The 27,582-nt window shown below is 37.8% G+C and overlaps 1 protein-coding gene and 1 long non-coding RNA gene across 10 annotated transcripts in view; one reads left to right on the top strand and one right to left on the bottom strand.

The window, feature by feature from the left end:
• DIP2 (disco-interacting protein 2) overlaps nt 1-27,582 on the top strand; it is a 162,715-nt gene that overhangs the window by 65,348 nt on the left and 69,785 nt on the right. The gene's annotated exons all lie outside the window — the stretch shown is intronic.
• Nucleotides 21,339-24,177, bottom strand: LOC135947178 (uncharacterized). Its single transcript, XR_010575599.1, has 3 exons — nt 22,588-24,177; nt 22,303-22,488; nt 21,339-22,236 (listed from the first exon to the last, which is right to left on the bottom strand). It is a non-coding gene; the product is annotated as an uncharacterized LOC135947178 (long non-coding RNA).

Raw genomic sequence — 27,582 nt, 5'->3', positions numbered from 1 at the left:
GAAATATACAAAATGCAGCGCGGCGGCAAAACAAAGTGGTCCGCAATCGAGTGGGTTTTCGCCCGCCGCCCACATTCGGTTGCCGAATAATTCGCGAAGGGCACGGATGCGCGAAAGAAAGGGAGAATAAAATATGAAAGGAAGAAAGTGGTTCTCATTTGACCAGAGATGCAGTGGGAGGACAAGGACGCGGAATTAGGCCTGCTTTGTTATATGCCTCTCGACGCGCGGGAACAATTGATTTCGTGGTAAATTAGTGTCTAGGAATTTTACTTGCAAATTAGCTGGTGTTTAGATAGAAAAGAATGAAAAAATAAAAGTAATTTTAGGTTATTTAAAAAAAATTCTAATTCACCAGTTGCATAAACCCTAAGTGTTCCAAGCCGCCAACAGATGGCGCCACCGTAGACTTTCGATTTTAAGGCACTTCCGCTGCGATTTCAGACTCAATCTAGCTACTGTGCATTCTTCAATTAATTTGCTATTTTTTGACGTGCTGAAAACCAAAATCGGTTCAGCCAATCGCCGTAGAATCTTGAAAAACTATTTTTTGAAATAAAAAAATCTTTTCAAACGTTTCTACGGCGAATGGCTGAACAGATTTTGGTTTTCAGCACGTCAAAAAAAAGCAAATTAATTAAAAAAAGCAAAATAGCTAGATTGAGTCTGAAATCGCAGCGAAAATTCCTTAAAACCGCTTAAAACGAAATTTTTAAGAAAGTCTGTGGTTGCGCCATCTGTTGGCGGCTTCAATAACTAAGGGTTTATGCAACTGGTCAATTTTAAATTCATTTTTTTATTAATTTTAAATCTGATGCGGCTTTAGAAAACGTAGAAAAAGGGGAAAAATCCGAAAAGACGTCTGAAAAGGTCCCTGGAAACTCGATTGATAATTTAGACAAATTTGTTTTGCTTCATAGTTCGAGAAATTCCACTTTAAAACTTGAATATAACTAGCCTTTGGATTTTTTGAAACATTATAACTACAAAATCTCAAATTCCACGCATTATTCAACTCCTTAACATTTTAAACTCACAAAATTCGAGCATTTTGCTTTTCTCTGATTAAAAAAAATGAAAATGAAAATTAGATTTCATAACTCCACCTTCTAAAATAATTAAATGACCTCTGAGGTTGGATCAATCTTCTTTCCCTGAAATTAAAGCGTTGGATAGAATTTCCTGATGGCAATTAAAATTATTTTTTTGCATCAAAACAAAAGAAGATAAAAGGCGGCAATTAATTAATGAAAGTTGTTTGGCTCAATATGCGATTTCCACACCACTCTCATTCTCGTCTGCCTGCGCGAGCTTCATCAGCTGGCCATTAATAACTAAACAAGGGCTCGAATCCACAAAGCACAAAGTTCATCTTGATCTTGAGAGTCGTAGGTGCGTGGCGTGGCGTGGCAAATCTCGTTCTCGCCGAGCAAAGAAAGCGCGTCGTAAAAAAAACGACCTTTCGTGGCCTTTTTATGAGAGCAGGAAATAAAATACAAAAAAGAAGTGAAGTGAACGCTGCTCTCGCCTGGCCGCCGCGTGTTTTATTATTCTTATTAAATGCAAAGCGCGATGACTTATTGCAGATTATCAAATGGAGATGTATAAAGGCGCACACTCTATAAATTGCAGACATCACACGTGTGCGCATTGCACGATTGAAATGTTATTCGCTGCTGATGTCACCCGGCAATTCAAAATCTGAATGACAAGTGTGAAATCGTGACCGCCGGGAAATTTTTTCCATGACTGAAGAGAGTATGAGAAGAAGGTCTGGCTGTGTTTTCATTATCCACCAGGATGACTCTCCCTTTCTTTCTTTCAGCCGAGGAAACGGAACAAATTTTAATATCAACACCGAGCCTTCATTTTAGAAAGTTCAATTTTTCTGCTTAGGTCAATAATCAAATCGGTTTAATGCATGAAAACACCTTTGCTGCTTAATTCAAATTAATAGATCTGGCTCGGCTTTTGAGAAACCACATGCTCGGTTAACCGCCCGAGAGGCATCACACATCACACACGGCTCATCTTTTCAGTCCCGGTTCCCGCGTAAAATTAAATAAGGTGAAATTGGCCTCTGCTGCGTGCGGAAATACGCATAAACAAAGAAATCGCCTCGCAGCCATTACGCAAGGAAATGTGCTCCTAATTATTTAATAAGTGGCTATCTCCGTTAGAAAGGTGACGCAAGATGATCGCTTTTGCAGCTGAAAAATAATAATTATATACACGCACGCTCCGAAAATGGAGGAGAAGGCTCAACATTCCACTGATTTATTTACATTTTGGCACAATGAACGTCAATCCTTTGCGGGAATGAAGCGGCAGAGAAACTCGAGGCACGCGTTGAATTTTAACGGATTTTCTTTAAGAAAAGAGCTGTTAATTAACGAGCGAAAAGGACATCTTTAAAATAAATAGTCAGATTTTTTGGCCAAAAATATTTTTACTTTTCTCTTGTAAAAGGCAAAATCTCATCATAAAATATTTTTTATGAGGGACAATGATGAAAGCAAATATTCCAGTACCGTAACTCAATTGAGATTCATGACGCAAAAACTTTTTTATTCGCCTGCTATTTACTTTCTTCTCTTTTTTTCAAAAGAAAAGGGATCCAAAAGCTTGCTAAAAACCAGATGATATTTTAAAAACGTATATAAGTTACCAACTGTGAGTTAAACGCTGTTGAAAAGCGATCTATTTTCGCTGGCGGAGGAGTACTGACGCTCTGATTGGCCACCGATAGTTTACAGCCAATCAGAACGTCCGTGGTCCTCCGCTGAGTGAAAATAGATCGAGGAAAACGCTTTGAAAAGAGGGAACTAGGTGTTTTATTTTGATTTTTTCCGATTTAGTGGTGTCTTTCACACACAGGAAAATTTAATTTGTTGCAAGTCAATAAAATCCAGCGTACTGACCGAAGTAAGTCTCGCAGTATGCAAATTCCCGATGACACGCGCCTGATTGGCTTGGTGTTTGTGTGTACAACGAGCCCATTTGCAAATTACACAGTGATGTCGGTGCGAGCAGAGCGAGTGCTCTAATTATCCGCGGGCGGCGTGAGTTAGGCGATCGCATCGAGGAGATAATGTGCTGTGTGTGCCGTATTGTTAATGCGCCGCTAATTCGATTAAACCGAAGGAACGAAGAGCCACGCCTGTTGATTATTGCTGCAGTCGCACCTCTCACGCCGCGCGCCCGCTCGCGCTTTTCGGAAGGTGAAAGTGATCCCCAGGTGTTGGTCGGTGCCGTAAATAAAATGCACTCATCCTCTAATGAGAGCGAGGGGGAGTGTGTTTTTTATTTTTCTAATTTATATTGGCCGGCAGAGAAAGGCGCCTGCAGGGCGTGTTGCTCGCGCTGACAGTCAGCCAGCCGGTCTCGCACAATGAGAAAAAGAAAATCGTTTCTTAATCTTGGCGCAGGAATTCGCGCGGACGCACACAAAGGCCCGTTTGTGATTCCAAGAGATGAAGGGACAGCTCTTAATGTCATATTTTGTTCGCGTACAAAGCCTGATCATTTTGAGCGCAAATTGACTTTTTAATTGCTTCATTATAAAATGTCTTCAAATGAGATTATTGAGAATTGGAACGGTTAAACGGAAAAATAATTATTTACCCTCTTCTAGCAAATAAAAGGGTTTAGAAACGAATTTTCTGAGCACACCAATCGATTCCTGAGGGTCGAATTAGGTAAAGTGGATATTTTTCCGGCCAAAATGTCCAGCGAAACGTGCGAATTTCTTTTCCCGCCAAAACAATTTGAATGCGAGAACTGCGCATGCGTCAGGTCTGACAAAGAAGTCATTTGCACAGGAGGTCTCTCTGCAAGTGCTTAAACCAGCTCTGACGCATGCGCAGTTCTCGCATTCAAATTGTTTTGGCGGGAAAAAAGTTCGCTGCACCTTTTGGTCGGAAAAAATATCAACTTTACCTAATTGAACCCTCAGGAATCGATTGGTGTGCTCAGAAACTTCGTCAAAGACGGTCTTTAATAAAAAAATCAGATTTAAAAATTCTGTAAATCAAGGGAAGTCCAAAGAACAGTTTTATTTGTTTCCCGCCGGTCAGACAGGCAAGATGGCGGCTGCTAAGACCTCCAGCTGATCTGGTTCTTGTGTTTAAATTGATTTTAAAACCTCACAAATTAAATTATCACGAAAATAATTATCTATACCCCTTCTAACAAAAAATAAAGACGTTTTAGAAACCATTTTAAAATTAAATTAGCAATAAATCTTCTCCTTGCAAAGTAATCTTATTTGCATCTATAATGCGAGGGAAAGAACAAGAAAGTTGTGACACCTGCAAGCATATATACAGAACAATCGGCTGGAAGGAACGCGAATAACACAGCGCATCTGGGGAAAGAAAGAAAGAAAGAAAGATGAAATTTTTACGATGCTCGGCTGAACCATAAAATTCAAATGAAGCGAGCCTTGGCTTGGAGAGGTCGGCCAAGGGGCAAAATTAGCATGATTGCGCGCAAACCAAATCCAGCCAGCGGATCATTTTATTGCACGCCGTTTCCTCGTGTGCGAATTCGGCTTGGAATAAAACTAATGACGCGCTTTTATTGCCAAAAGATCCGATTAACTCTCAATAAAAAAACAATTTCACGCCGCAATTGGAATTCAATTTTTGGCAAAAAGCCTTGGATTATTGGGAGTGCTATGCGATCGAGAGGAGCATCTTTCTCATCTGCGCGCGCGCGGCCTTGACTGCGCGATGTGCATTGCGAAAATTGGAAAACGGATAATAATGAATGCCGCATTGTGCCCGCGCCAACCGTGTTCCCACATATAACACAGTTTGTAAAAGTTTCCACCAGCAGCAGCAGTCATCGATTAGAGTTGCAAAACACACCGTATAAGGCCCGATCGGCCTCTCTCGCTCACCAACCAACCAACACAACACATCAATAAATAAATATACCCCGGCTTCGGTTCACACTTGGCTACTTTCCACGGAGAAAATCACCGATTTTCGGCTGATTGCGAGCGAGAAATTATGGCTCGTCCTTATCTCCTTGTCATCTACGCCGAGAATTAATATTTTTTGCTCTTTTATGGTCACTCCGAGAGAAGGATTTATTTTCCAATCATATACCGCGCGTAATGTACCGGTTCTGCAGTTTGTGCAATTCATTTTATGGTTTTTAATTTTAAATTGAATTTTCTGCGGCCTTATCTGGACTTAAAATTCAGCTCTCATAACGTAATTTGTGTTTTTAATAATTTTGTTATTTTAGCGTGGAAAATCCTCATTTAACTAAACATAAAATAATTAATTGGAAAATAAACAGCAGGGTAATTTTTCAATGATGACAGAAAATTTTTTATTCCATTTTTTGCGTATTCTTAAATTTATTTTGGGTTAAATGCCTTCATTTTTTGCTAAAATATTCCAATTTTCTCTTCCGGAAAATGTTTGATTTATTTTTAAAATAATTTAAACGTTTAAATCAGCCCTTAAACTCACACAAAGGTTTGCAAGAATGCAAGAAATTAATTTATATCATTTTCCCCTTTGAAAATCTAAAATTTGCGGTCAGAGTGGTCAAAATTTCCTCTACTATTGCCATTTTGTGCCTCAATTTCTCCAAAAATTTCTCTCTGACAATTTTTCAAGTCGAGGTTATGAGCAAATAATTAGAAAATTATTCAAAACTCAGATGCAAACATTGCCAGCAAGAAACTGGTTTAAAAAAACGTTTTTTTAAAATTAATGCGTCTTTATTGCAACCCTGTTAGGAACATTTTATTAATAAAAAATAAATTAAAGCTGCTTCTTCCCTGAGGCGTGCAATTTGAACTGTCGGCCATCATTTACAACACCAATTTATTTCTTTAAAAAATAAAACAAGGTGTCAAATTATGTTATGCAGATTTCTAAACCAATTTAGACACACGAGCCGATCAGATAAGGAACAAAAATACAGCTTTCGCGAGTGAAAAGCGAGCCGTAATCAATCACAAAATAAAATTAACATTCCGCGATATTGGCCTTAAAAGGTTTGCGCCGGGATATATATTTCCTAGCTAAACAAGAAGTTGCCAAATTCAATAATCCTGTGAGCGATATTTGACTTTCACCTCATGGCCTGATGGAATTTTTCCATTCGCACTCACTCTCAGACACACACACTCACACACGGGCGTGCATTTGTTTTTTTATTTTTATTTTTGCTACACTGTCTTCCTAGGGGTGTGTCGCGCTGCATTATGTTGTCGGCCGTTGTGGCGGATTTAATGTTTTGATAAAAGGAGTTATTGTCGTGTAAGCAGATTATTTATGGTCCCGAGCCGAGCCGACCAAGTGGCTGCAATATAATACAACAACGACGCACGGCAACGAGGCAAGCAGGCAAGGTGATTGCTCCCTGGGCTCTGCCGCGCTGCTCTGCTCTCCGAGTGGAATTTTAATTAACTCGCCCCAGCCCGAGGCGCGAGGATGCGCCAATTTTATCGCTTTTCCGCCCCGGCTTCTTTTTAATTAAGCCCATTACGATGCACACGCGTAATTGGAAAAATAAGCAACGTGAAGCAACGCGTAATTAAAAGGTCAAGGTCATAGATGCACCCTTTGTTTGAAAAAAAATTAATTATTCAAAACTGAATTTGTTTTGAGGGAAAATTTTAGATGTTATGTTGGTTTGAGGCCATAAATTTGTAGTTATATAAAGATTTTTTATTAAATTTAGCATGATTTCGTGATTTGTTGATTTTATTTCTGATAATGCTGCACAAAAATACAATCTGCAAGAACTTATTTAAAATATATGATGTAAATTTAATACTGCATGACAAAAAAATGGAAATAATCTCAGAAATAACCCAGGATGCTAAATAAAATTCCAGTTAGAGAATTTTAATCTTATTTAAAAATTAAAATTATGAATAAAATAGTTGCCGCAAAAATGTAACATAAATTTATATAAATTAAAATTTTTCATGAAGATTGCTTCAGCACAATGAATATTTTTTTGTTTCTTCTCTAACAGCTGATTAGCCCGGTAATTGAGGAATCGGCCGTTAGATGGCACATTAGGCTGATGGACAATGAAACAAAATACGCGGGAATGAAATTATTAGGTCGGCACGCCTCTTTTTCAACACTTCTGATTGGCTGCTGGACTGTCTCCTGATTGGCCTCCATTATTTCGACGCCATATTGACTTCTGACCGGCGGGAACCAAACAAAGATCGCAACCTGGACCCTGGTGGGAATTACGACTGCGCAGAAGGTTTTAAATTGGGTCACGCATGCGCAGTAGTTAGTTTCAACCTCCCTGTGAATTTAAGAAGCGATCTAAACATACTGCGCATGCTTAAGATGCGCACAAGTTTACTGCGCAGCCTCAAAATGGGCGAATTTAACTGTAAAAAAGTTAATTTAACCTGCGGGAAACAACAAAGATACCCGGTGTTCCAATTCATACATTAATTTCATTTAGATAAAATGAATCACCCCTTTGTTTAATTCACCTTCGCAGCACTTCCTAGTGATTACAATTACAGTCATAAAAAATCCCGCCGTCGCCGAGACAATAAAATTGATTGTGCAAGATGCACCTCTCTTCTCCCTCCCTGACAGTTAATTAGCCAGGGACGAAACATAGATAAATATTTATCAGCAATTATTCTTGTCGCGTGTGTGTGCGACAACAACACGCTGATGACCATAAACGCGGCGACTCGAGTCTAATGCGCGTCTCCCCGCCCCCGTGGATTAATTACACCTTTCTCGGCGTCTGCCGCCGCTTCACTTCTTCTTCTTCTTGGGCAACTCGCTATGCGCGTCTCGCGCAAACACACTCCCCTTGGGCTGTGGCACCGCGCCCTCCGAGCTGCTCCTCCGCCGTGCACGTACGTGGGCCGTCAGCTAGCTGCAACAAGTCGCCTGCCTGCCTTATCTGCACAAAATATATAATAAGCAAAAAACTGCAAGTTCGCGGAAAGTGGCGATTTTCCCCGTTGATTTCCTCGAAGTGATATTTTTATTTTTTAATTTTATTTCTCTTTAAAATTTGTGTGTGATTTCTAAACGGTTATTAGCGCCGACATTAATAGATCATCATGTCCAAACATGGAGAATTGTCAGCCACTCATCACGCGTGTCTGCGGTCATAAAGTATAAAATAAAAAAGGCTGTGATGAACGACCTTCGCAGTACATCAATTTTATATGCTAACGGAGGCCGTCAATGCCCACGTTTATACACGTTCTAATCAAAGGTTGTGACAGCAAATCGACATTAATCCGAAAATTGCTACACTCACACGTGTCCACTTGTCAGTGTGAGTTTTTAAAGTCAAATAAATCAATCAATAAAAGAGAAAATCGGATTTATATTTTTTAAAATCAAAGGGGGTCTAAGGAAGAGTTTTTTTTGTCTCCCGCCAGTCAGACAGGCAAGATGGCGGCTGCTGGAACCCCCAAATGATCTGGTTCAAGGGTGAACATTGAGTTAAAAAACACAAAAATTAGATTTTTAGGAATTTAGATGTTCTTTCTAAACATAATACTTAATATTAATTTTTTAATTCACCAGTTGCATAAACCCTTAGTGTTCAAAGCCGCCAATGGATGGCGCCACCGTATACTTTCGTAATTAATTTAATTTTAAAGCACTTCCGCTGCGATTTCAGACTCAATCCAGCCTAACTGTACATTCTTCACTTAATTTGCTTTCTTTTGTCGGTCTGAAAACCAAAATCAGTCTAGAAATTCGCCGTAGAAACGTCGGAAAAGATTTTTTATTTCAAAAAAATAGTTTTCCATGATTCTACGGCGATTGGATTAACCGATTTTGGTTTTCAGCTCGTCAAAAGAAAGCAAATTTAATTAAGAATGCACAGTGGCAAGATTTCGTGCCTTCAAATTAAATTTACTACGAAAATAAACGGTCAGCTCAGCCATTCACAGTGGAAACAAGAGCAAAAAATAATTTTTTTAACTTTCTACCAATCATTTTTGTGTTTTAGCCTATCAAATTTCACAGCAATAATAAATTTCAACCCCGCAACGAAACAGGAAATTAAAATAAGGAACCGAATTTACTTTTTCCATTTCATATTTTTATTTTGCGAACATAAAAACTGATAATTTCATGCCTGTTGACGCGCGCGTTTATGCCTTTATGCCGATCTGACTTGTGAGAGAACAATGGGAGTGAATGTGGCGCATTTATTTATTCCTTATAAATAAAGAGTAGACGGCCGGACGCTGCAGCTCTTTTCGATTTCAAGCTCCACTTTTGAGACGTGGGCAGCCGCGGCAAGGTCGACCGCTACCCACCGTAATTATGATTTAATAGACACCTCCTCACCGCAGGGGTTGCCGCTGGACGGCTTTCCTTCTCCTCCTGCCCTTTTCCTAATTATTTTATCATCCTGATAAAAATTGGGCTGCTCTTCTGGGAACTACTCGGGGAAACATGTTTTTAATTTCACTAACGCGTGAGCAGGCTTCATAAATAATCCCTCGAGAGCGTGAAAAATCGCTAATTGCTTTTACGAGCCCTCCCTGATGGAGTTGTTTTAATTTAAAACTCTCTCTGTGAGTCTGAATAAATTTAAATATGAAAAAATTTCACAATCCGAAAAGAAGAGTTTTATTTTGTTTCTGAATTTTATAGCCCGGCTATTCATGAATGAAAATCCAGCAAGAGGATCGGAATGCTTGCTTCCAACTTGCAACGCAGAGAGTTATAGCCCGGAGGAATATGTATTTCTTTTCTCATTTTCTAGCATGACAAGGTTTCATTACATCACTCAAGCAGAAATCCATGACACTTTTCAATTAATTTCACCGCCAGGCATTACAAAACCCAAGTCATCAACGCCTCCCGCGCGTTCCGATTTTATATTAAATCTGCTTTGACGTCTTACTTGTTTTGAGCAAAAACAATGGTTTATTTTTAAATGAGTCAGCAGCTCACCTCGGTCTTCCGGAACATTAATTTCGCAGATAAAAACAGAAGTTGATCATCAGGAGCAGATGTCCTGGTTTCGAATTGAAAGAAAGAAAGAAGGAAAGCCGTTTTATTAAAATAATTTCTGTTCCTGCCGCGGGACCAGACACAAAAAAATGAGCGACGGCTGTGAATTTTCATTTTTCCCCGCCGGATTAAAGTTTCACATCACGCAACACGAGACGTTTGAGCAGTCAAGGTCGGACCGCGGACCGCCGATTTTCAATCAATATTTGAGCCGCGGCAAGTCGCATTGTCCGGCGGCGAAAATGTTTTTTGGCGACAGAAAAAAAGAGTGCACTTCGTTCGCTCCATTTGCGGACGGTAAAAATTTTACACGGCCGGAATTCCAAATAAGCACTTTTGTTGCGCGCGCGTGTCATTGTTTTCCGCTTTTTTTATTTTTATTATTACTGCGTCGGCCAGAAACGTGGAGTTTTATATATATTTTATGCCACTGGGCTCGCAGCCAAAATTGATATTGGCGGTCGATTCGTGCTCAAAGCAAATCGCCAAGCACGACGCTCAGCTGGATAATAAGATCAATTGTTTTGTCAACGCTTTCCAAGCATTCTTTTCTATTTTACCGTAATTTGATGATAAATCGGTGCCGATTTCATCAGGTGAAAAGAAAAATAGGCAGTCCAATGATTCCTCTGCTGCCGTGATCTTAATTTTAATTACTTATTTATACAAATGCTGTCAAAATGCGATCTATTTTCACACGGCGGAGGACCACAGACGGTCTGGTTGGCTAACTAATTCGTGTATACCGCCGCTGGCCAATCAGAACGTCAGTAATGCTCCGCCATGCGAAAATAGATCGCTTTTCGACAGCAAATAACTCGCAGGCCAAACAAATTAAAATCTTAAATCTTAAATAAATATTATTTAAATAAACTTCTAATTTAATTTATTTAAAAAGAAATAACTCCAAACAATTTAAAAAAAATGTCTGGACATCATGACCGTTTTTTACTGTGCGAAAAACCGCCGATTTTCACGGCAGAGTGACAGTCAGCGGCCGGAGAGTTTAATTATTATAAAAAGGCGACCCGTTTTCGTACGTTCCTCACGTAAAGCACTCAATTAAAATTCCGCTATTCAGTAAAAACGCCACATTTTTGCGCCTCGGGAAGTAAAAAAAAACAATCTCGTGCATAAATTATGCCGAGCATTCTTTCTCTTAACGATTAATTTTAATTGGATTAACTTTTTCTTCCATATCGGGCCACCAAAAATGTTAAATCATTTTTTATATTACGACCAGAGTCCAGCAGACATTGTTTGGTTCGGTGGCCTTAATTCGGGTGCGCTGCATGGCTTTCTTTTTATAACGCCCGCCGCTTTTTTAATTGTCGGCTGCGGCGGCTCCCGCTGACACCCGCAATCGGGTTATTTATTTTAGAGGCCAGAAAACCGCAACGCTGTCATTATGTCAGCGGGTCCCACTCGAATGAGCTCTTAAGAAACGTGTTGCGGCCCTTTTTCTTCCAGTATTTTACTTTCCCCAATGCGCACCGAGAATGCAAATGGCACGCAATTTTCTCAAATGCCTCGCATTAAAGAAGAAAAACAATTTCACTGAAGGACGCAACGCGCAGAACTCGATTTCATACCCGCCCAATTAACGTCGACGATTTATTTACATCTTGAGAGTAGGTACAACAATGTTGCGTGCTGCTCGATCGGCAAAAAACAATGCATTAATGTGCTGGCTTTACAAGGTCCAAGTAATCCAGAAGATGGAACAATGGCAATAAATTCTTCATATTATTCAAGAGGGAAAATAACAGATTTCATTCTTCGTTTATAAATAATAAAAATGCCCGACTCGTCTTTTTTTTCGAAAACGATCAGGTAGTTTACTCTACAAGGTTGCTATAAGCATAAATCACGACAGGTAAAAAAGAAATTCTATATAATAGTGGTGGTTTGAAAATTCCAGAGGCGTTTCTCTAAAAATTTAGAGAAATTTGAGCAAAAATGTTGAATGAATAAATGAGTATAATAACTTAAACCAGCTTTTATTAATTTATAATTCTAGCAATATAAGACATTTTTATTTTTTCAGCCGCATTTAAATCAAATCTTTCATAATTTACCCCTTCCAATTGAAACATAGAACCATTTAAAAATAAACGAGTAATTCTAGGATATTTTCATGTTGCTAAAATGTTTTCAACAAAATTTTATTCAATATAAAAGCTTTTTTGGAAACAAATTTTCAGATTCGGGATGTTTCCTTTCGTCTTTAGGCACCGAGGATTTTGGTATTAAAAATACTATTTTTGGATGTGCGTGAAACCGAATTGTTCGGCGTCGAAACAGCCGAAAAGGAGGGCGTAACCTAGGGCACGAGTGCACTGCTCGCCGCTCATAGGGGCGTGGTGCGCCGCCATATTGTATTCCCTCAGTTACGCTCCCCTTTTCGGCTGTTTCAACGCCGAACATTTGGGTTTAACGCGCATCTAAAAATCTAGTATTTTTTAATATAAAAAACCTCAGCGCCTAAAGTCGTAATTGATCCCTAATCTGAATATTTTTGTTCAAAAGCTTAGATATTCAATTATAATTTTTTGAAAACATTTTATTTATTTCATAATATTGTCGACAGATGTAAATGTATTTTAAACGATTCTACGTTTCAATCGGAAGGAGTAAATTATAAAAATTTTAATTTTAAAACGGCTGAAAATATATAAATGTTGAATATTGTTAGTGTTAAAAATAAATAAAAGCTTGGTTTAATTACTGTAATGATTTATTGATTCAAAAATTAAGAACACAGATTTTTTCCAACAATTTTATTCTTATTTCGAGCATTTCGGTTTCACGCAGATAAAAAAATCGGCCAAAAAATTGCTAACACTAAAACCCGGTCAAAGGTAGATTTGAAAGCAGTGCTTGAGTCGATCGAGATATTAATATCGAGTGTGCCTTGACGAAATAGGCGTAAACGACGAGATTTTCAACGCGGCCGGGGCGGGTGTCGCCCATAGCTGTTTGTTTGCCGTTTTTCCAGCGAGAAGTGTCGCCGAGATGTTGAATATTAATTAGGAATTTACATGCCCGCGTGAGTCACAGCGCGGCGACGGACCTATTTACATAATAAAAACAGAAAGTGCGCGCAACAAGCGCGCTCATTGTCACTCTCGTACGCCCGTCGATCAATAATAAAGTGTTGCACTCGGCTGTCATTAAACAATGAGCATTCAATCTTTTAATCTGCCTCGGAATTGGAATTGTCTGACCAGTAGCGAGCAGCCAGCGAGCGCGAATGCCTGCCTTCGTGCTTCGTGGAAGAGAGTAAAAAAAAGTAAACGAGAGGATTAACCGTCTGCGTGCGTGCGTGCCTGTTATGTAAAAGTGCAAGCACATCACTGCTGCCTTTTAAGACCTGCGCGCATTTTTCAACCTGCTTCCACACTCTCGCATTGCGCTCGTTCAAATCTCTCTCCTCCGCACCAACATGCTGCAATTATTATTATTACAGCCGTGCCGGTGGACATTTCTTTATTTCGTGTCTCGTTGCTGGGATATTTTAAATTATATAACCAATTAATTCTAATAATGCAACACGAGACACGCGAATTAAAGAAATGTAATAATAATTATTGCAGCTTGTTAGTGGAGTGATTTGAACTTGACAGTTTAATTAGATCAATTTTTATCGAAAAGCTGACAGCATAAATTGTGCGTTAAGATTTTTTTGTTTTTTATCACTGGAAGAAAATGAATGTTTTTCTCGCAAAGAGAATCAAGACTCCATTTAAAATGTATTTTATACCAGATATATTTTAATTTGGGTTAGATATTAGATGTAAATTTTGCCCACGTGTAAGGAGAAATGATCTCATTATCATTAACTGCAATTTTCGGCAAACTTAAATAATCAGTTAATTTAAATTTAAAATATTTATTTAAAAATTAGGCCCCCAAGTATTGATAAAAGATACATTTTTAATATTAATTTTAAATAATAAATAAAATAAATGTTAAATTACAAAATGCATTTTAATAGATAAATATTAAATATAAAATTCATATAATATTTTCAATTAAATTAAAAAAAAAACTAGAAATTTTTTATTAAATTAATCAATTGACCAGTTGCATAAATCCTTAGTGTTTGAAGCCGCCAACAGATGGCGTACCACAGACTTTCTTAAAAAAATTTGTTTTAAGCGGTTTTAAAGCATTTTCGCTGCGATTTCAGACTCAATCTAGCTATTTTGCTTTTTTTAATTAATTTGCTAATTTTTGACGCGCTGAAAACCAAAATCGGTTCAGCCATTCGCCGTAGAAACGTTGGAAAAGATTTTTTTATTTCAAAAAATAGTTTTTCACGATTCTACGGCGATTGGCTGAACCAATTTTGGTTTTCAGCACGTCAAAAAATAGCAAATTAATTGAAGAATGCACAGTAGCTAGATTGAGTCTGAAATCGCAGCGGAAGTGCCTTAAAAGAGAAAGTCTACGGTGGCGCCATCTGTTGGCGGCTTTGAACACTTAGAGCTTATGCAACTGGTGAATTGCATAAACCGTTAGTGGTCAAAGACGCCAACAGAGGGCGTCACCGTGCACTTTCGTAATAAATTTATTTTTAAAACACTTCCACTGCATTTTCAAACTGAATCTAGCTAGTCTGGGTTCTTCACTTAATATTCTTTCTTTTGACGTGCTGAAATTCAAAATCAGTCCAGCAATTCGCCGTAGAATCGTTGGACAATATTTTTTATTTCAAAAATTTGTTTTTCGTGATTCAACGGCGATTGGCTAAACTGATTTTGGTATTTAGCACGTCAAAAGAAAACAATTTAACTGAAGATTGCCCAGTGGCAGGATAGAGTCTGAAATTTCAGGCTCAAGCAGATTTTTTTTTTAATTTTTAGGAAGTCTATTCTCAATGGAATAAAATTTAAAATTAAATTGACGCTCATCAGTTTGTTGGTAATTTTTTTTTCACAAATTTACAAATATTCTTGAACAACGGATAAAAATTTACAAGCGACATCAAAATTTTTCTATCTCCTAAATTGAACCACAATTTTTCGCTGGAATAACCTGATAAATTTTAAATTTTGCGCATTCCAGGATCAATCCTCTTTAATGTCCGCTCTCGGAGACAAGTCTGAAAAAGTGGTTTTCCCAATTTTCTTTCAACATCAAGTCTCTCTTTCTGCGGAGCAAAATTTATGAAGTGTTGCGTGTGGGAAGAGTGCATGTAATGCCCAGAAAAAGCGAGAGCCATTACAAGTGACTTACACAGTGAATACGTCAAGAAAAGTGGAAAATAACGTGTTGATATTTGCATTCAGCGCGGCAGCATAGCAGTTTTATTACAAGCCTCATAAAGCAGGCATCAGCGCAGAGAGTGTCGCTTGTAAATTTGATTTTTATCTGCCACCGCGGCTGCGAGCGTCGTCGCTCTCTTTCTTATACACTCGCTCACTCGGTGGTGCTGCTGCATTTTCCTCGCCTCTCGTCGCCAAAGTGCTGAGATGTGTCAAAAAGATTGGTAACTGTTCGCAAGGCTAAAATATTGGCCGACCGGTGCTGTGAAAATGAAAAATCGATTCCTGCTGATCTCTGGCTGCATGGCGAGAAAACGACCGGGGTTCTTTGAACTCGACACTCGACTCGCACCGGCCGGCTCAAAGCTCAAAGATAAAACTAACTGCTGAGATGACTTCGAGTATAATGCCTATTTCGAAGAATTTCCATCTACTTCGAGTATTGACCGGACCGGACGAGATTGGTTTCTTGAACAAAAAATAAAATCAAGCTCTGAAACAAGCCATTTTTGCTTGGAAAATTTATTTTTAATTTTATTTAATAAATTCCCGGAAAAGAAAATTTACTCATAGATTTTTTATATTTTTTTTAAATATATCAGGCTTTAGCACTACTTTTTATTGTAGAATATAATCAATCGGTCAATAATAATTTTCAACAACATAAGTTTGTAATAACCATGATCGATTTTAAAAGCTGTTTTATTAAAGTAATGATGATGAAATAATTTCTCACAAATTTCCATGGACTTAATTTTTCTAAGCACTTTCATCCAGAAGAAAGTTTTAACATATTTTAACGAATTAGAATATCCTGATTATTGTCTTAGGAACAGATATATTTAATTTCAGGGTTGCAAACCAACTGCATTTTTTTTTTAAATTGTGTAGCGGTAAAAAGCATTTTTTACCAGTTTCTTGCAGGCAATGTTTGCACCTCAGTTTTCAATAATTTTCTAATTATTCACTCATGACCTCGAGCTGAAAATTGTCAGAGAGAAATTTTTGGAGAAATTGAGGCAGCAAATGGCAATTTAAAAGAAAAAATCTGCGCAGTAGAGGAAATTTTGACCACTCCAGCTGCAAATTTTAGATTTTCACTTGGGAAATAAGGAATAAATTAATTTCTTGCGTTTCTTGCGCAAGGTATTGGAAAAATTGAGTGGTAAAACCGTTAAAAACCTGTTTAATTTCTAAAGTTTGTATAAGTATTTCATTCATTTTTTTTTAAATCCTTGGGAAATTTTTCGGGCCCTAAATTTGTCTTTTTCCCTTCAGAGGAATTCGGAAAACTCAAATTATTGAAACTTAAGGTCAGTTAACTCAACTTGTCCAAAGAGATTGAATTCACATCTATCAAAAAATCGAAATCATTTCAGTTTTGAATATTATTTATAATTTTTTTTCACGCCAAAGACCACAAAATTCGTACTTTCAATCTCATATCCAACATTTTTTTTTTGTAAATAAGAAAAATCGAAAGAAAGAAAATCTAAAAAATTGGCAAATCAGAAAAAATTATAAAAAAATATTCGTCCTTATTCTTTTGCGGTTTTGTCAGCCAGTGCCAGAACTAATTAAAGAGGAATGATACTGGAAAAGCCTGGAAAATGCTTGTTGCCAATGCATAAACTCATCTTTTAGGATTCAGTTAAAGCCTAAATTGACCTCAGGAGCACTGCAATTTTTTGAGAAAATTGGCTGGAAAGTTACTGTGTTCTTCAAATGGTGATGGCTGTCTCCTTACTTGAAATCCGATTTAATTTCAAAAGCAAGAGTTTCCCCAATAAGTGGCATACACCGTTGGACAGATCTCGGCGAGAGGAATCGGAATATGCCAAGAAAATATGTTCGAGCACTGTACATTTTGGAGAAAATTGGCAAAATTTGAATTTTTACTGTAGGAAGGTCCTTTTTATTATTGCAAATTGTTGAACAAATTGTTTATCGGTCAATTGTTGAAGGCATCCAACAATTTAAATAATTTTCAATTGTTGCCCAGTATCATTCCACTTTAAATCATCAATCAATCATACGAATTATTAGCCAACAATCCTCATGAGTCACCTACCTTATTCTCAGTCAGCTTTTCCCTTTCATCGGTCGCCAAAAAGGATTCAAAACCAGTTTCAAGCCAACAATTAACCCATTGTTGGGCCATACATATTTTCAGCTCTCGGACAAGTTCATTTATTATCCTTTATCTTGACCTGAAATTTAAATTCCTCCATAAATTGATGAAAAGGTAGTTCACCGCAACCAACCAACGCGAAATGCCAATTTAATATTCGGGCGGGGGCCGATCGAGCGACCGGGGGTCTCGATGCAAATGAGACACCTTGCAGAGTGACCTTTTTTGGCGAAAATGGGACATTATTATACGTACACATATTTTCACTTGCACGCGCACGGGTGATGCAATAAAGAGATACAATCGCCGTCGCGCAGTAGCCATCTCTGCAGCCGCGCCGACGACGACAATACTGGTTTCACCGTTTTTACTTTTCTTTCTTCCAGCTGACGACCGACCGACGCGACTACTAAACTGCGTGCTAGAATTATTATTCTTTTTTATTGTTTTATTGTGAAGGACAGTGGCCTCTTAGAATGCTGTTTGTTTGTTTGTTTGTTTTGATCGGTGGCATACTCTTCTTTTGGACGATAAAGCCCCGCGAGATCCGAAAGCCATTATGCCGAGTGATTGGGAGGAAAATGCGTCATGCTCCGCCGCTTTCCTACCTTTTTTCCGCCGCCAATCGCAATCAGGGCTCTTTTTTTGACGGGTGGTTTGGAATATAAATGAAAAGGGAAAAAGGCTCCAGAGGAGAAAATAAATCGAGCAAAACCCGTGGGAGCGCGGAAAAAGGGTTGTCACGCTAGGCAATCCGCTCGACGCACGCACTCGGAGCGTTGCATACCTTCAAATTAAATTTAGAATTGAGGAAAATAAGTTAAAATTGGGATTTTTTTCTTTTAATAAAATTATTTCTGGGAATATCTTAATTATGAGCTAGGTCAAAATAATTAAAACTTTGAATGTGACACTTTTAGGAAAACAAATATTGTGTTTGTTAAGAAAAGTAAATTCTATAAAGAAATAATTTTTAGAAATTGGGATATTAAATATCAAAAAATTGTATTATTTCCGAAAAATATGGAGTCTCTGATAGCTATAAGAGTCCGATTTTACCTCTGAAAATCATAGAAATAATCAAAATTAATTTAATATTTTTTTTAAATGATTCACGACTAAATTAACTTTATTTTGGGTATTTTCATTTTTCCTCAAAAAAATTTAAAGGTTCTTTAAAGGCCAGTTGAAATTTTCAGACAACGTTTTGTGGGAAAATATTAAATTTGAGAAAAATTTGCTCAATAGGAAAGAACTGGATATTTTATCAGCTTTCTGAATTTAGGCAGTTTTTTACGCTACTATCAACTGCTGAATTTTAATTAGACCAAACACGCACCCCTTTCGAAAATCTGCAATTTTTAAAAAATTAAAAAACAACTTTCAAGACTCAAAAGTATTATTTTTATCTTCTCACTATTGACTTTTCATAATTTTTCTCACCCCGGAATCAATTAATTTCCTTTTTAATAAAAAAAAATCACTATCAATCCACTTTAAGGACTAAAAAATAGGAAATAAAATCCTCCTTAAACTCTTGTAATTTTGAAGGCTTTAAATAATGATTTAAATTATTACTTTACATCTCAAAGGTGAAACTATTTAGGATGAATGTCAAATTTACCTAGCTAATTAAATTACCTCACACTACAACGTGCAACACAGTCTAACATCGTCCAATTAGCACTTTCCGCTCGCTAATTTTTAAACAAATATCCTCCAACGTTCACTTTCATTGAGCCGTAAACATCCTAAATAAAAACAAATTTTTATTTTCAAGCAGAAAAAAATAAATTTGGACGCCTTGAGACGGCGGAAGGTTGTTTGCGAAAGCAATTTTCGCCTTTTCCGAGACAGACACCCTCGTTGGTGCCGTCGGATTAGCCAGCGTCGGGGTTATTTCTCCGTGTTTGCACACGCATGTGTGTTTGCGTTTGCCGGGCGAGAAGTCGAGCAAGTGCCCAGCGGAGAAACTGGCGCAGCACGCGGCCAGCACGAGCGTTAATAACGCGCCCACTTTGTTTGTCTAGCGTCTGTCTATGCCCTGCAGACGCTGCGCAAAAAACTTAAATTGCAATTGACTACAGAATTTTATTTTGTTGCCATTTGATCAGTTGCATAAACCCTTAGTTATTGAAGCCGCCAACAGATGGCGCAAGGCGCAACCACAGACTTTCTTAAAAATTTTGATTTAAGCGGTTTTAAGGCATTTCCGCTGCGATTTCAGACTCAATCTAGCTATTTTGCCTTTTTTTAAATTAATTTGCTTTTTTTGACGTGCTGAAAACCAAAATCGGTTCAGCCATTCGCCGTAAAAACGTTGGAAAATATTTTTTTATTTCAAAAAATAGTTTTTCACGATTCTACGGCAATTGGCTGAACCGATTTTGGTTTTCAGCACGTCAAAAAATAGCAAATTAATTGAAGAATGCACAGTAGCTAGATTGAGTCTGAAATCGCAGCGGAAGTGCCTTAAAATCGAACGTCTACGGTGGCGCCATCTGTTGGCGGCTTTAAACACTTAGGGTTTATGCAACTGGTGAGTTAAATAATTATTTTAAGAAGCTAAATTGTATTTAAAAGAAATATTATTTAAATCAAAATATAATATCTATTCAATAATTTAATAATTTTTTACTAAAAATTAATATCTCTAATTTTTTAATATTATATTGATTACATTACATTTTTTTTAAAAGATGTAATCGTAATAGAAAAAAATTTATAAATTGCTCGAGTCACTATTAAAAATAATACTGAAAAGATTTGGAAAAAGTCCAATTCATTATTTAAATAACGTTAGAATATTCCCATTACCTCACAAATTAAATATTAATTATTTATAGATATTTTAACCTCCTCTGTTTAACCGTCCAATGTTGGATAAATCGGAGCACGCGCGCGCGCAGATTTATTTATTTACAATTTGCATCTAACACAGCATTTGTATAATGTACAACTAATTAATATGCGTCCGCCTATGCGAGCCACGCTTAATCAACCATGAATATTCATGCAGATCGCGCGCGCTGCATTTTCTTGCCTGCTGCTCTGTATTTATTTATTTGCCTTTTCACGTGCATTCGTGAAATTTATTTATCGTAGCGTTTAACCCTTTTGCTCTCTCGGCAAGGCAAAGGCGATTAGCGCCGCGAGTTTTCGCTTTAGTGCCGCCCGCGGGACGAGAAGCCAGAACCCGACACCAACACTCTCTGACGCTATTTATTTTAATTAGTGCAAAACTGATGCGACTTGCTTGATAAATGACCCGGAAAACCAACGACGACTGCACGCGAGAGAAATTGCAAATTTCTCCGTAAAAGGAGGAATTAGTTGGTTGGAAGTGCTTTTTTTTAAATTCTTCAAGATAATGCAGAAAAAAATGAATTAAAAATTGAAAAGACTGGAAATTTAATCAGCTTTCTGAATGAAGGCAGTTTTTGACGCTACTATCAACTGGTGAATTTTAATCAGACCAAACAAACACCCCTTTCGAAAATCTGCAGTTTTTGAAAAAATAAAAAATAATTTTCAAGACTCAAAAGTACTATTTTTTATCTTCTTACTGTTAAATTTTCATAATTTGTATCGCCCTGGAAGCAATTAATTTCCTTTCCTCAAAAAAGAGGGCGTAACCACCCCAGTGGCCATTCCACGTGGACTCCACGGGGATCCTACGTGGATGATCCACGGATCCCACGTGGAAACCACGTGGATGGTCCACGGGGATTCCCCGTAGAAATTGTCCGCCCGAAATACGTGGTATCCACGTGGATGATCTATGAAGATTCCACGGGGATGATCTATGGAGATTCCACGGGGATGATCTATGGAGATTCCCCGTGGAACGGGTACGTGGAATCGCTGGGGATTTTTCGTGGATCGTGTTTCATTTTTCTGGGTAGTAAAATCGCAAATAAAATTCATTCATTTGAATTTTAAAATTGTTATTTATTTATACTATTTCTTTTACAAAAATATTACATAAATACACATTAACAATCGATCGATACAGATAATTTTATCAATTTACAGTTGTTGGTTGTTGCCATAAGGTGATGAGGAACAAGAGATGACAATCAATTTAAAAAAGCTAAAATTGTTGAACATTCAACAGTTTCAAAAACCCCTTAGTGGCTGTCTGGCGCCAACTGCTACTTTGATTTTAATGCACTTCCACTGAGAATAAAGACACGATCATGCCACTCTGCGTTTAAAACCCTTTAATTGATTTGATTTGATGTGCTAAAAACATAAGTCAGTCTAGCCAATCACCGTAAAAACGTCAAATTTGTTCAAATATTATTTACATGTTTATACGGAGATTGGCTAAACTGATTTTGGTTTTCAGATTCAAAATAAATAATTTAAAATCCGGAAAATAAATCAGTAGAATTAAATCCTTAACCAAAGTGCATGGGTATGAAACTTGGAAGTACATATATATGGCTGCGCTGACTTCGAACACTAGAGGCTTTTGCAAAAAATGGTGAATTTAAAACTTATAATGGCTTTAATTTAAAATATGAACCTGCCAAAACTTTCATGCAAGAAAATTTGATTTAATTGTAATACAAACATTATTACAGTCAATACAAGTATATGTATGCAACATAATTAGCCTTAAAATGAATTATGTATAAACTACAACAATTGAGCTCAAAAATAGACCCATTTAAAAACACAATACACAGTACCACACTCAATCTTCTTCAAAGTAGTGGTCCAGCATTTCCAAGACCTGTCCGTCCTGTCACACGTAGCTATTCGTCTCGAACTCGAGTCGCATTGATTCCATCCGAGTCCAGAAGCACCAGCAGACTCAAGACTGAAAAATAAATTACAGATAGTTAATATTTATATTCATTATTGCGCCAAACATTTAACTGCTTACCTGGAACGGTGACAGCGAAGATATGAAGCCTCCGTCAGCTTCTCAGCTCTGTTTTGCTGTTGTCAGACTCCCAGACAATTCCAGAGGAGAGCAATGCGGACAATTGAGCCAGCCACGCCACTGGTTCGACGAGCTTGCCTCCTTAGCTCGCAACAACTGCCACAAAAGCAAGCCGCGGGCACGGATCTGTAAAAACAATTAATTACAAAATAACAAATTGGTGTATGATAACTGACTGTAGCGGTGAGAACAAATCAAATGCATTTCAAGTCCCTATGTACATACCTTCTTTGATTTGCGGCATGTTTGCTGGGACGGTTGAACTTGATTCGTATTTCACAGCAATCACCGCGACATCATAAGAATATTGCTGGACGACTTGGGGAAGAATTTGCGGCCGAAAACTGACATTAATTACGCGGCGGCGTTGCCCAACGGCTTTTCCGTTGCGCTCAGATCGCGCGCGCTCGCGGTCGTCGGCCGTCTGCGTCTGTCAACAAACAGCAGTAACAGCCAAGCGCAACGCTCATTGGCTCGCTGCGGCTAGTGAGAGTGCGCGCGCTTTCCAAAAGTTTGAATCGCAGCAGTGGCTATTCTGGCGAGGTGGCGAGTTTAGATTTTGGAATATATTTGAAAATATTGAGTTTTCTGAGCTCGTAATTAACTTTTATGATGATTTATTAATTAAAAATGAAAATTTAATTAACCTAAGAAATACCAACGAACCAAAAATGTTTTTAAGTGTCCGGGTATTCATCCACGAAAACTCCACGGACACTTAACCAATTTCCAAAATTTAGAAATTTAAGCAAGAACGACGTGACTAATGAATTTAGAAAAGCGATAAGGGGCAGCTTATGAACTGAACAATTTGCTTCAAACGTGCTATTTTCCATTTTTGCGTTAAGAGTTCCGTGGATCATTCGCGGAGCATCCACGGAGCATCCACGGAGACCTTACCACGAAGTGAAATTACGCATAATTTTAAAGAAAAATCAAATAAAATAGTTTTGGAGGAGCACTTTATTCATTTACTGATTATTTAGACAAATATTTGTTATAAATACATGATTTTGGGAAATTCGGGATCATCCACGTGAGTTCCACGGAGTTCCGTGGATCATCCGCGGAGCATCCACGGAGCATCCACGAAGACCTTTCCATGAAGTAAAATTTTAAAAAATAATAAAAAATTAAATAAAATAGCTTTGGCGGAGCACTTAATTCATTTACCGATAATTTTTAGACAAAAAAAAAGTGTTTTAAAAACACGATTTAGGGAAATTGGGGATCATCCACGTGAGTTCCACGGAGCATCCACGAAAAATTTTCCACGATGGGAAATTTTACAAAATTTAAAAAAAAATCAACTAAACTAGTTTTGGATGAGTACTTTAAATTCATTTACTGATAATTTAGACACAAAAGAGTAATGAAAAACACGATTTGGGGAAATTGGGGATCATCCACGTAAGTTCCACGGAGCATCCACGGAGTTCCGTGGATCGTCCGCGGAACATCCACGGAGCATCCACGGAGACCCTTCCACGAAGTAAAATTTACAAAAAAATTAAAAAAAAGTTAAATGAAATAGCTTTAGAGGAGCAATTAATTCATTTACCGATAATTTAGGCACAAAAAGAGCTTCAAAAACTCAATTTGGGAAATTGCGGGGATCATCCACGTGAGTTCCACGGACATTAATTTTACCCTAAAAACCCAAAAATTCAAACTAAATCTGCTCAAAAATGGTCAAACATCGAAAGGGAAAGTATTTTTAAATGAGTGCACTAGAAAAAATGTCGAAATAGGTTCGTGGAACTCATCCACGTAAAATCCACGGACGAGGTTTCGTGGTGGCAACGTGGATGGCCACTGGGGCAGTAGTCTCATTTTTTAAATTTAAATAATTTAAGATCCGATTTTAATTTTAAATCGTAATTTTTAGTTAAAAAAGGACATCAAGATTTTAGGCCGTTTTCCCAAGTGTGTCAGCAAAAACGTTAATTTTTTAACATCCTGAAACAACACCCTTTTTCATGCCCCAATTTAAAAAAAATAAACGTGAGATACGCCCTCTTTAAAGGTCTTTACAGAATAGTAAGAGTTTTGAGGTTGTAAATTTTTATTTGTGTCGTTTAATAAAACGGGAAACTATTCTCTATTACTGTTTTATGTGGAAAAATGACACATTTTTTAATATAAAAATTTTCTTGCTCCCAAAAACTGCTAAAAAAAAACAAAATTTTGCGCCAGAAAAATAAATAAATGATTTTGGCTCTTTAAATCTTTCGGAAGAAAGTGTTTTAAAGTTCCACAGACGTGTTAAAAAATTAAAACTAATAATAAATAAAAGCTCCTGTTGGTGTTTATATTTTTATGCTTTTAACGGGCTTGAGCAGGAAGTGAAAAAATTCCACGAAATAATTCACGCATGCAACACACCCGCCGCTTATATACATATTTTCCTCGGGCGTGTTTTTTAATTACAGCAGCTGCAGCTATAATTCTCTGATTAAAAGCTGCAGCCCGGCCGGCGCGGTATCAGCACGTCTGCAGGCTCGGTTTCTCGCGATTAATTAAAGCCGAATGAAATTGATTGGGCTCCCACGCCGAATTAACGAGCCTGATTGTTTCTCTCTCTCTCTCTGTGTCTGTGTCTGCGGTGGAGGCAGACGAAATCAATTATCGTCAGCAGCAGCAGCGGACAAATTAATGCCGCGATGAAAGTATTATTACGTGCTGCGGTCGTAAATACATTTGAGAAAAATCAATTATAATTTGTTACTGTCACTGCGGCTAACTAACCGAGCGAGAGAGAGAGCGTGTAAGTACCGCACGACACGTGAATTATAGTTAAGCTGCTTTTTGCCTTTTCGTCGGTGGGCGGCAACGGCGGCGGCGGCAACGGCGGCATTGCGTATGTGCACACACACACACACGTGAGACAAGACACAGAGCAAGAGTATTTTCTTTCTTTACGGTCGACGATGGCTATCGCGCGCGCACGGCAATCGCGTTGCGTAATTCCATTAAGACAGCTCTATAGCTATATAGCTAGGACGGACATTTTTATTGCTCTTTCTTTTTTTTTTTTTTTTTTTTTTTTTGTTTTTTTTTTTGCTCATTTTATCCCTGTCCGAGGACCGGAGGACCGGGAAGGGCGCGCACTGCACTAGCACGAATGCTGAAACCCGGGTCCCAATAACACCGCGAACGGATAACATGGGCGCACCAGGCCGCACAGGGACCCAGCCCACTCAAGGGCCACTTGCCTCCTTCTTTCTTGCTTTCTTGTGAAATTGGAGACGGCAACGCGCGAAACTGAATGAATGAAAGCAAACGTCACGCTGATTAAGTCGCACCGCTGCGTTTTAATTAAAGCGGATTGTTGCAATGAGTAGTAATAATTAATATACGTGATTTGAACATAGGTTCTTTGAAATTAGATGCTCATACTTGGCGATTAATCGTTTTTTATTACGATTTACCAAAAAATTGCTATTATTAAAGAATATTTTCGGATTTCCCGCGGATTTTTGCCCTCTTTTTAAAAGTCCGCCAGTTACACCCCCTCAAAAATCACTTTTAAGAGTGCATCCACCGTGCGGGCGCGTTTTTTGGTTACGAGTTTCAAATTATGCCTGGATTTCTAAAATTTCTTGTTCATGTGTCCGATCTGGAATAGTGTTAATTAAACCACTGCAACTTAACCATATGAGATATCGTGCTTTTTATTTAAAAATTGACCATTTTCAAAATTTGGACATCATTTGTTTTCTTTAAAATTAGATTTTTCTGCGCAACCTTTTAAATAGTGAATATATAAATTAATTTAAATAATAAAACAATGGAAAATTATGATGAATTTTAGAAAAATCTTTATCACATAAGGCATTAACTTTTTATGCGGATTTTTACTTTATTTATGAATCTGCATAATTTTATTTTTAATCGCTCCAAAACCAAATTAGAGGCGCAAAAATATACTAAAAAAGTATCTCAAAACAATAAAAATACTTTCAAGTGAAATTTCCAAAAATGAGCGCTTGAAATGAGCGTTTGAAGTTCATTAATAGAAGTCTAATAGATTTTTTACGGTTTTAGAACTGCAGATTTTTCCTAACAATATTTCGATTTTAATAATTAAAAAATGTGTTTTTATTTATTTCAAAGGGAAATTACACAAAAATTGAAACGAAAATCACTCTATAATTTCCACTTCAGTTTATACGTGCTTTGGGAATACTTTTTAGGAGTTCTTTGTATTTTTTTTAAATTGGTTTTAAAATTTACGACATACGCTAAACAATTCAGGAAATGACTAAAATGACCTTAGACTTATACCCCTAACTTAAAAGGATATTTCCATACGAAATATTCTTGCGTAAAAAACTTGCGTGTTGTGGTGCCATCGGTCAAAAACGAAAAACAGGTTGAGTGCTAGAAAAACCGCAAAAAATGGCCCCGGAACCGATCTCAGGGTAGCTTACCCTGAGAAAAAGGTCGTCAGGATGGGTCACTTTGAAGGGCTTGGCGAGAGCTTTCGATCAAGACCTCTTGAGTTGAAATCCCTCAACACGTCGAATTTTAACAAAAATAAATACTTTTCCAAAATTGACTCATTCAAAAAATCGTAGAAATTCGAAAAACGTCCCAATCGTTTAAAGCTTGACACGGTGGGTTGCGCCCCGCCAAGGAGCGTCGAATAGTGCTTAAATCAACCGCCTCCGACCCATAGGGCCCGAGCTGTGACCCGAAAACCAAAATTTTGAAGTGTCGCGTGTCTGGTTTTTTTCATTTTATTTTTTTATTAATTCTCCTATGTTCCGGAGGTAGTTTGCGACTTGATTTCCCTTCGTTTGACATTGCCCTGCGTCGATTGGGTGATGAATTGCCATTTTTAACATTATTCTTGCTTAAAAAAAATATTTTTTCCTTTTTAATTAATTTTCCTGCAGGTATTAATCCACTTTAATGGCTGTGCATTGTTGGTCTGCGCACATGTGTGTGCGTGTTGCGTCCGAGCGAGTGAGCGAGGGACAAGTCGAGCGTGCAGTGTCCATTCGGCTCAGCGTCTGCATGTGTGCAGCGCTGTCGTCGGACGGACGCCGAGTTGCTCCATTGTGCGGCGGCTGTGTGCTCTCTTTATTACATCTCGGCGTCGATAAAATAAATAAATAATACACGTTGGCAAGAACGTCACTTCTGGGAAACGTCACTGCATATTATTCCATTCTCCGGCTGGGTAGACAGCGCGCAGTGGCAGTGGCAGTGGCA

This window comes from Cloeon dipterum, chromosome X (assembly GCF_949628265.1).
Source record: "Cloeon dipterum chromosome X, ieCloDipt1.1, whole genome shotgun sequence".
Taxonomy (NCBI): Eukaryota; Metazoa; Arthropoda; class Insecta; order Ephemeroptera; family Baetidae; genus Cloeon; species Cloeon dipterum.
The sequence above is the reverse complement of the archived record's forward strand: the minus strand, read 5'-3'. Positions and strand labels throughout refer to the sequence as shown.